Source organism: Musca autumnalis, unplaced genomic scaffold (genome assembly GCF_047663935.1).
Source record: "Musca autumnalis isolate F117 unplaced genomic scaffold, ASM4766393v1 scaffold_2, whole genome shotgun sequence".
Classification (NCBI taxonomy): Eukaryota; Metazoa; Arthropoda; class Insecta; order Diptera; family Muscidae; genus Musca; species Musca autumnalis.
Genome location: NW_027411755.1, coordinates 238,463,530 through 238,474,501, shown reverse-complemented (window position 1 = coordinate 238,474,501; position 10,972 = coordinate 238,463,530).

Here is a 10,972-nt window from a genome sequence, read left to right as displayed (position 1 = left end):
CGGCACTTTTCGGGTGCCAAAATCGGCAAAATCGGCAAAAAATTTTCAAAATCGGCAAAAAATCGGCAAATTAAATAACGTTTATTTCAGTTCAAATTAATGCTATATTTAATAAGCATAAGTTAAAAAATAACATTTGCAACAAAACAATTAACAATTCATAAACCAACAACCAAGAAATGTGTTTCAGACAATTTGGAGTCGATTTAGCAATGTCCGCCCGTCTGTCTGTCAATGTCGATCCATTTCTTTTAGTATCTCCTCCGCAAAATTTTTGATCTTTAATCCTAATCAACATTTTTGTCGGTTCAAACGCCCAAATTTTTAAAACCCCCTAAATACATACGTATTTTGGGAAACAATTTTTTGAATATACACAGGCTGAGGTTATATCTCTGTTGACAAAGCCGATTGATACTTTTTTACTTGTTCTAAGTAGTCTTTAGTAAAGAGAATTCCTTCCATCGAGTCCCTAACTAATCGATCTCGGCACTTGTTTTTATTTAAATTTACTTGGCTAGAATCTCTTTCCACATTTGCTGAAGAATGTGGCAAGACTTAAACATGTTTAATAAATTTGGACAAAATAGGATATAATGATTCAGAATTTGCACATACATATTAGCTCTTTTCCTTCACGTTCAAGAATCTTCAAGTTTTATCACTTTTTACTCGAAAAGCGTTCCTTTACTTCTGACACAATACAATTCATATGAGAGCAGTTTACAACTTTTACTACTTTTGCCGGTTTTACCATTTTCAAAAGTAAAGGCCAATTAATATTGTTTTCCAAAATTCTAGCAACTCTACGTTTATTTTCAAAATTAAACCACTTCAAAATCTGACCACAAACTTCAATGTAAAAGTTTGTCCACTTTTCGACAATTTCGTTTTTTGAACAATTTCCTTGACGTATATACTGAAGTACACGTTATGGTAATCAAGAAAATTCAAACTGTTTTTATAAAATGTTAAAAAAATGTTATTATTATTAATCAAACTACTCTTGACGATATAGTTGTCTTTGTTATTGTACCAAATTAGTTCTAGCAACCACAATTTTCATACAAAATGGAAATTTTATGTAAACAAGTTGCCTTAACTAAAAATCGGCATTTTAGGGGAAAAATCGGCAAATCGGCATTTCTATTTTTTTGGACTAAAAATCGGCAAAATGCCGATAAATCGGCAAATCTGGCATCACTGCTCAAACGCACGCCGACTGGTAAGCACCTCTCCTCATCTCTAAACTTTTTATACAACAAATAAACTGAATTACGTTTTATAACGATTTGTGAAAATATTAATTCCTTGTGTTTTATTTTCTCATATCTCATTTCTCCGCAAATTATTCCTCATTTGCTATGAGGAATAATTAATAAAAATATACAGTCCACTACTTTTTACTCTTTGATGTTCCTGTTGGATATTTCTTTGGCTCGTCTCTACACAGCAAAACCCTACCAACAAAACATCAGCTTTATTCATAGTCTCAATTCGTTGGTGGGGAAGGACTAACCTATTGGTTAGTTTCTTAAATGATTCTCTTCTCAAAATATATCTGTAATTAATTTCATTAGCTCACATTTTTCTTTTAGTGTTAATATTGTTCAATACCTATGCTCACACACTTACTCACTTACCAAAAATGTCAAACTTTGCAATAGCTTAACATAGCATAGTGCTAGTGTGCTGTACTAGCAGTCAAGAGGACGTAGGTTCGAGCCCTACTCCAAACAAAGTTTTATTTAATTCAAAAAACTTTTAAAATTGATCCCGACCATCTAAAAATTTGACATTACAAATAAAAACAAGTAAACATTAGGAAAAATAAATTTACAGAACTAACATTTAAAAATAGAACTCACAAAAATTGTAAAACAAAATATAACTACATTACACCACTCACTTAGCCAAAATCTCAACCTATACCAACGACCTGGCGTAGCTTAGTGCTAGGGTATTTGGTTAGGAGTCTAGAGGTTCTGAGTTCGAGCACTATTCCAAGCGAATTTTTGTTTATTTAAAAAAAAAACCTAAAAAAATTATCCAGTACATCAAAAATGCAAATAAAGGAAATTACAAATAAAAAGAAGTAAAAAATTAAGAAATGAAGAAATAAAATCAATTTGCAAAAAATAGCTTCTAAAAATAGAACTTACAAAGTTGCAGAATAAAATAGAAATTAAAATAACTAAGGAGGAGTCTAAGAAATCGATTATTCTTAATTATTTGGGTGTTTCTATAATTAAAATAGATCGTATACAGTCAGTATCATTCCTTTTTCAAGTGGCTGCTTAGCCCAGTGGAAGTGTTGTAGTCTACCACGATTATGGAAAGGGGTTCGATCCTTGAGTCGGTCGATATTCCCAAATGACTTTTTCATTCGTAAATAAATTATTTAAAATTTAAAACAGCTCAAATCCATTTCTAAAACTAAAAAAAACCAGACCGCATGAGTTACAACACGTGTCCTACTTCTAAAAATAGAGTGCAAAATGTAAGCCGCCGGATTCTAACGTTGTAATCTAATCATACAATCACTTGTCTCAAGCCACCCGCCTAATACTAAGCCCGGCTCATCACGTATGGCCCTGTAGCCCAGAGCAAGCGTGCCATCAATATGGGTATCAAATGAAAGGGCTCAACAAGCAGAATACAATATACTATAAAAAATTGAAATCCAAGATGGCGGCCTCTATAAAATGGCGGATAACGTAGGTTTTATCAATCCCATCAATATGGGTATCAAATGAAAGTGCTCAACAAGCAGAATACAATATACTATAAAAAATTGAAATCCAAGATGGCGGCCTCTACAAATGGCGGATAACTTAGGTTTTATCAATCCCATCAACATGGGTATCAAATGAAAGGTCTCAACAAGTAGAATACAATTTACTATGCAAAATTGAAGTCTAAGATGGCCGCCGCTACCAAACGGTTAATAACAATTTTTTATCAACCCCAACAATATGGGTATCAAATAAAAGGGCTTGACAGGAAGAATACAGTGCACTATACAACCTCAATATTTAAGATGGGCGCAGCCACTAAATGGCGTATAATTAAGATTTAAATTTAGAAATTGAATCTGTAATTTAGGTATCTGATTAATCCAGCCTGAATCCACCACCCAAGTCAAGATTTTTTATCGTGTTGAGGACTGTGTGGCGTTAGGGTGGCTAAAAATGATACGTCGTTAGCGGTACACCACCCAAGATAAGGTGAAAGGTTAAAACGCTCCGACATTAGGGTGGATAAAAATTATATGCCGTTAGCGCTTCCCCTCAAGACTCAGGCGCATTTTGTTGTACATAGCCTTGCCCCTTTATTGGACCTCTGGGGGGGTCGACCGTTTAAATGTCCATTACTCGTGGGAACAAAATGGTAAAAAAATATACAAAATACAAACACAAATAAAACAGAAACTGCAACACAACGTAAACGAAGGCTTCAAAAAGCGAAAGAAAAGTATGAAGCAAAACGAGCTAAAGAAAGTGAAGGTGATAGAAATAGTCGATTACAGAAACGACGGGAACAATTATCGTCAAAGACACCTGAGCAATATGAGGCCAGATTAAAAAAGCAACGTCAGCGATATACACAAATGACGGCGTCAGAATCGCCTGAAGAATATGAAGCCAGGTTAACAAAACAACGGGAGCGATACACACAGATGTGTGTTGCGTTTAATACTAACATGGGCTTCTACAATGCAGGGCAGCGCTGTGGATCACGCAGTCGTATACTTAGGTGCGAAACTGTTTGAAGAAGGTCAAGCCTACGTGGCTCTTAGTAGAATAAGATCTTTGCAGGGACTATGTATAGAGGAGTTGGACTGCAATAAACTAACGGGCAAGAAACCTTGCAATAGTGAAGCACTAAATGAATTAAACAGAATGCGAAATAAAAACTAGAAAATAAAAAAAGTAAAAAACTTTTTAAGTTAAACGGTTTTTTGTTAAACATACATTGCAATGTTTAAGATAAATGTACTAAAAACCAAAAAATAATAAAATAGATACAGTCGTGGGAATTATAAACATATGCATAGACTAGACTAAAATAAAACCGTGGGGCACGTCAATTGTCTACAAATTATCGACTTAATGTGCGACAGAAGAATCGTATAATTCGTCGTTAGGCAGTTGGCCCGCAGACGGTGAGGAAATTACTTACTATTTTCTTGCTCATGGAAATTCTAATAGTTATACACTCCATGTAAATAAAAGAGATGTTGCAACTAGTTTATCGTTGTACATTCACACTGCTGGCTTGCGAGGAATCGTTTCACTGCTCGTAGTTTGTCTTTAATCGACAAAGTACTACTCGCTCACCACTATGAAACCCTAAAACTCGCTTATAATCGAGCTTGCTAGCTTGTTTCCACATTCTAGCCCTACTTATCACACGTCCATCGTTGTCGGTTGAACAGCTGCCTAATTATAGTGTAACATTACAAAACAAACATTTTAATCAACGATTGTAGACAATTGACGTACCCCAAGGTTTTATTTTAGTCTAGTCTATGCATATGTTTATAATTCCCACGACTGTATCTATTTTATTATTTTTTGGTTTTTAGTACATTTATCTTAAACATTGCAATGTATGTTTAACATAAAACCGTTTAACTTAAAATAGTTTTTTACTTTTTTTATTTCTCTCCTAAATAACAATTAAAAAAATCAGTTGGCTTGGTCGACAGCAAAACTTCCTCAGAATTTTTAAACATTACGAGAGAGAGTGTGTGGAAAAAATAAAAACTTAAGTAGTAGATGTGAAGAAAGAATTGGTCATAAGTTATCGTTACTTACTTACTTATGCTAAGTTTACATTTACGAAATCCACTCGATTTCAACTGTCAAATCCATAGGATAAACGTCAAATGAAATCCAGATGAGATTTCATTTGACGTTTGAGCTATGGAATTGACAGTTGAAATCGAGTGGATTTCGTAAATGTAAACTTAGCATTAGCTGGCCCATTACAGAACATTTGTTCCATAGGCCGAACTAAGAAAATATCTCCATTTCTCTCTGTCAAATGCTTCGCTTTCTGGAATACCGCGCCTTGTCATCTCTTCATTCACTTGTTGGCGCCATCTATTCTTTTGCCTGCCAATTCTGCGTGCACCGCCATGTGGTCCGCATTTATACGCCTTTTTAGCGGGTTCATCAGCGCTCATTCTTATGATATGGCCTGGCCAACGCAATGTTCATTCGATTATTTATACTGATGTCGTTGTATAGCAGATACAGCTCGTGGTTCATGCGACGTCGATATTCACCGTCAACGCAGTTTGGTCCGTAGATATTTCGAAGAATTTTTCTCTCAACACGCCAAGCACTGCCTTATCTGCTTGCGCAAGTACCCAGGCTGCGGAAACATGCATCAGCACGGGTAGTATGAGTGTTTTGTAAAGCGTTATTTTTGTTTGACGAGATGTGGCTTTGTTTTTAAAGTGCTTACTTAAGCCAAAGTAGCATCTGTTGGCCAATGCAATTCTTACTTCCACAGTTGGTCTGACCTCAATAGACGCGTTGTGCGTCGACAACATCAACTTGGTCTTCTCGCCGTTTACCGCCAGACCCACTTTAGCAGATTCTCCTTCGACCTTCATAAATGTTTCAGTTATTTCTTTTACTGATCGTCCCATGATATCTATATCATCAGAATAAGCAAGTAACATGTGGCTATTGGTGTAGATTGTGCCATTTCTTTTGACGTTAGCCTCTCGTATAACCTTTTCCAGCAGGAGGTTGACGAGATCACACGAAAGGCTGTCTCCTTGCCTAAAACCTATTTTGGTACAGAGTTTCTGTCCTATTTTAACTGAAGATCTTGTGTCAGTCAGAGTCAGTTTACAAAGCCGAATGAGCTTTGCGGGGATACCAAATTCTGACATGGCTTGGAATACCTTTGAACGTATCGGGCTGTCGAAAGCTTTATAATCGACAAAAACGTGGTAAGTGTCGATCTGCATCTCTTGGGTCTTCTCCAGGATTTGCCGCAAAGTAAATATCTGGTCAAAGTAAATATCTGGGTTATGCCAGGTCTAAAGCGGCATTGGTATGGTCCAATTATTTCGTTGACCAGATGCTTTAGTCGTTCGCACAATATCCCTGACACTATCTTGTAGGCAATAGGGAGAAGACTTATGCCCCTATAGTAGGAACATACATATAGTATTATCTCCTTTCTTGTGGATGGGACACAGGATGCTTACCTTTAAATCTTCGGGTACGCATTCTTCCTGCCAGATGGTGCTAACTAGCTGATGCACACACCTTATCAGCGTGTCGCCTCCGGTTTTAAACAGCTTGGCTGGTAGACCATCGGCTTCTGCTGCCTTATTATTCTTCAGTCGATGTATTGCTGTCTTTACCTCATCTTGGCCGGGTGGTATACATTTAATACCATCTTCTGGGATTGGATCTGTGGTATCTTCTTCGACTTCCCTACTATTGGATAACAACAGTTTGGAAAAATGGTCTTTCCATATTCTGAGTACACTATCTGTATCAGTTACCAAATTACCTTGCTGGTCTCTACAGGAGGATGTGCCTGTACCAAAGCCATCAGTTTGATGCTTGACTCTTTGGTAGAATTTTCGGACTTCATTCTGGCTCCTGTACATCTCGATTTTTTCACACTCCCGCTTTTCCATCTCTCTCTTTTTCCTGCGGAAAAGACGTTTCTCCTCTCTCCGTTTCTCCCTGTATCTCTCACGTGCGCTACGCGTTGCTACGGATTGTAAAGTAGCTCTATATGCCGCATTTTTCCCCTTGGTGGCAGCACGACACTCCTCATCATACCATGGATTCCTTGGTGGAGGTCTCTGGTATCCAAGTATGGATTTTGCGGCTGTTTGCATGGAGTGGGCAATGCTTTGCCATTGCGCTGATATGTTATCGGGATGAGGAGTGCTTTGATTAAGCAATTGGGCTAGTTGAGTGGAATATGCTGTGGCTATCTGTTGTGATTGCAGCTTAGCGATATCCAATTTCCGAGTTGTGTCTGTTCGTACCTTATTTGCTACGTTCAATCTGGTACGCACCTTTGCTGCAAGAAGGTAGTGGTCCGAATCAATGTTTGGGCCTCGGAACGATCGTACATCCAACACGCTCGATGAATGTTTCCATCTATCACAACATGATCAATTTGACTACTTGTTCTTTGATCTGGAGACAGCAAGGTGCCCTTATGAATATCGAGATGCTTAAATCTGGTACTGCTAACTACCATGTTTTTTGCCGCTGCAAAGTCGATCAGCCTCATTCTATTGTTCGATGTTTTACTATGGAGACTGAATTTCCCGACTGTTGGGCCAATGATATTCTTTTTTCCAATTTTGGCATTAAAATCGCTTAGAATAATTTTAATGCCATGTGCAGGACAACGGTCGTAAGTTTCTTCTACGCGTTCGTAGAATATATCTTTTGTCTGTTCGTCCTTGTCTTCGGTTGGAGCATTAGCGCAGATAAAGCTAATGTTGAAGAATTTTGCTTTTATCCGTATTGTAGCAAGTCTTTCATTCACTGGTGTGAAGCTGGAGACCAGGTGTTTTAAACTCCGACTAACTACAAATCCGCAACTAAACTCATGCTTTGTGTCATGGCAGCTATAATACAGTTCACCACCTTTAGTTGTTGTTGTGACGTTTTTCCCATTCCATAGTATTTCCTGTATGGCAGTAAGGTCGCTTCGTATTTTCAAGTACATCTGCCAACGCGTAAACTGCACCTTCTCTATAAAGAGTGCGAATATTCTAGGTGCAGATTCGCAGATCATGGTCCATAAAACGTTTGCGGGGTTCGTCAACTTTTTCTTTCTTTTTTTCATAGTAGGCTGCTGTTTCTAGGGGAGGCTTACTAACCCGACGCCCAAACCCAAGTTTTGAACGTTCTTATGGGTGAACGCGCGGTACAAGTTTGTTCACTACATTTAAAGGGTGTTAAAGGCAGCACCCCAGGTGACACCACGGGGAGGTCTGTGTCCACTTGAGATGACATATGGACCAAGATAATTCCTGGGCTTTGCCATGTTAAAGCCGGTCAGGACCGTTCCTTGGTGCCTTTCATCCCCTACTTAACCCAGTTGAAGCAAACTACCGTTCCTTGGTGCCTTTCATCCCCTACTTAACTCAGTTGAAGCAAACTACCGTGCCTTATTTTCAGTGTAGCGGTATATTTAGTTAATATAAGAACATTTCTAATGGATTAGCATACTTATAAAAATGCACACTTGCAACAATTTTTTATATCAAATGCATTCCATCCATCATATTATTATGTCATATCAATAAATTATTAAAATGTTGTACATCAACATGAACTAAACTTCAGTTCACGTTTTTTTTTTCATCTATGAAACATTATTCACATGTTTAAGTTATAAAAATGAAAAGTAGCAAAATGTTTTTTTGTAGTTAGATGTTGTTGGTAGTAGTTTCGAAAATAGAATCGTAAAATATAATAGCTCTTCCATTCATGTAATGCAAAGTTGTTAAAAAAACAAGAACTAAAGTAAACTCCACCATTACCTTATCTACATTTGAGCTAATGGTTACATTGTCATCACCCACATGACTACATGGTGAATCGGCAAGCGAACATGAAAACGAACGAACAGAAAAAGAACAAGTGCACGAGGACAATCAGACTATTTTGACATTTAGATACAATCATTCTGTTACCAACACTCATGTTTATACACCAAAGGCATTAAATTGTTTATGTTGATAGTGTCCTCGACTTCGTAACTGAAATGCATCAAATAATGTTAAAAGATTTTTTTTACAGTAAGATGGGTTCTATATAAATTTCTGTTGGTAAGCATGAACAAAGAGGTGTTGTGTTCTTGACTCACTCACCACCTTCATTTAAAAACTAAAAGTATTGCTCTTGTCGGTTACAGTTTCAGAAAAGATATAACACCCTCTTATCTCGCTATTACAAATAATAACTACAATGTTAAAAATAAAGAAGCAGATACATGAAAACATTCCCAACAACAAACACGCAACACCAACAATACTTTTTATAAAAATGTTCCATTAATTTTTATGGGTCAGCAGAAGTCAGGCCAACGGTCAGTCAGATTTGCTAAAAGAAATGCCATGCAATGGCATGACATAACATTTACACCACAATATGTACCCGTGCAAAAGTCGTCTTTGTGATTGGCTAAACACTTAACTCTGAAAAATAAAGAAAAAGTTGAAGAAATATCCTAAAAATAATCTCCAGCAAATACATTTCATTACAAATCACTAGTTTGAGAAAAATCTTTAAAATCCACTTTTCTTGATAAAATCTAATCTCAAAATGGCTGCCATTTCTTTACTTAGCCGTCTTCAGTTGTTTTGTAAACGGCTGATGGGTTGGTCATTAAGCATTTCCATAATACAACGGTATTTCTTTCTTATTGGTATCAATTAGCTATTCATAGCATTGTTTGTAGGTACTGCATTATCTACATACTCGAGTAAAAATGTGGAATTGAAAATGTGTCACCTGGCGTTTGGCTAATTTTACACACACATATCGCCACATATCCTTAAATATGACGGCTCTACAACATCATTATTTGGTCTTTGTTGTGCTACGTGATTTGTGTTAATTGCAATTGTGTAAGTCTATTCATAGATGTCTGTGTTTGTGAAAGTTATTAGATGAAGACAGGTTGTATTATTTGTTATTCACAAATAACTAGGAAGAAGTTATGAGGGTAGCGTAACAAAGCGGACGCTAGGGTGACTCCAAAAGCAAAAATTTATTTGTTTCAATATAAAATCCGATATGGTGTTCAAACTACCCAACTAGCATTTGGAAGACTGTTTTTTCAAAAATCACATTGCGGAGTCTTTTTAGTGTCCTTTTGGTGATCAAAAACTCACTTGTATGATCAGAAAGGGACTCGATTGTGACTCCCTGTAATGATTAAAAAACTTCAATTTATAATACAAAAACAAATGTGTAGCAATCACAAATAAATCATTGATGTGTTTAAAATGTGACCATTTTTTTATTTATTGTCACATGTTAATCATCTGGAAGATTGAAAAATGATTAATCAAAAAAGGGTCATGCAGGTGTTTGAAAAGTGATTATAATTATGTATCATCTGATCATATTTTGAACACTTAGGTGATTAAAAACTGATTGTTTTTATTTTTGTTTGGTTGTAAATAATTTTCATATACACTTTCTACAAAACTTTGATATACACTCCACGTCAGTAGAATAGAACACCTAAATTTTTGTTAATGTTAGCCTATTTATCCCAAAACGAATGAATCTGCGTTTTTAATCTTGTGGGGATTTAAAGCTTATGATGTTCCGTATCAATCACAGAAAGAATTATGTTTCTAGCTTTTCGCGAAATGATTTTCTGATCATTTTTCCGATAGTACTATAAAAGATAGACATTTATTTTTGGTCATCAGGATAGAACAGTCATTTTATTTTCGCGAATTTTTGAAAAACTAACGCCGAATTTTCTTTCAGTCGATAAAGCAAGGCTTTCTAATTATTTTTCACCAAAGAAGACCTATAAATAATTCCGCGAACACCGAAATAACAGCGTAAAAGTATTTAAAATGACAGATGATTGAAACATCTCGGAATATCAATAGGAATCGCGCAGTAATGTCATATTTCTGCACAATAAGATAGAATATGACACAGACAACCTCCACGGATACAATCGAGTGCATTGGATGCTGATAATATGGAATATTTTCAAGATAATTATGAAAAACTTCAAAATTTCTTATAAAAATATAGATGTTTTCTTCAATAAAATGATTTTTCCGCGAACAAGTCCGCCGTTTAAAGGTTTGGAAATATGCTCCAGGTTTAGAGGAAGATAATCTGACATGAAAACAACCGCTATTTTAATACACTGAGGGAAATTTTATCACTTTTTCAAATTGAACACAACTTTTGGACTTTGAATTTTATAT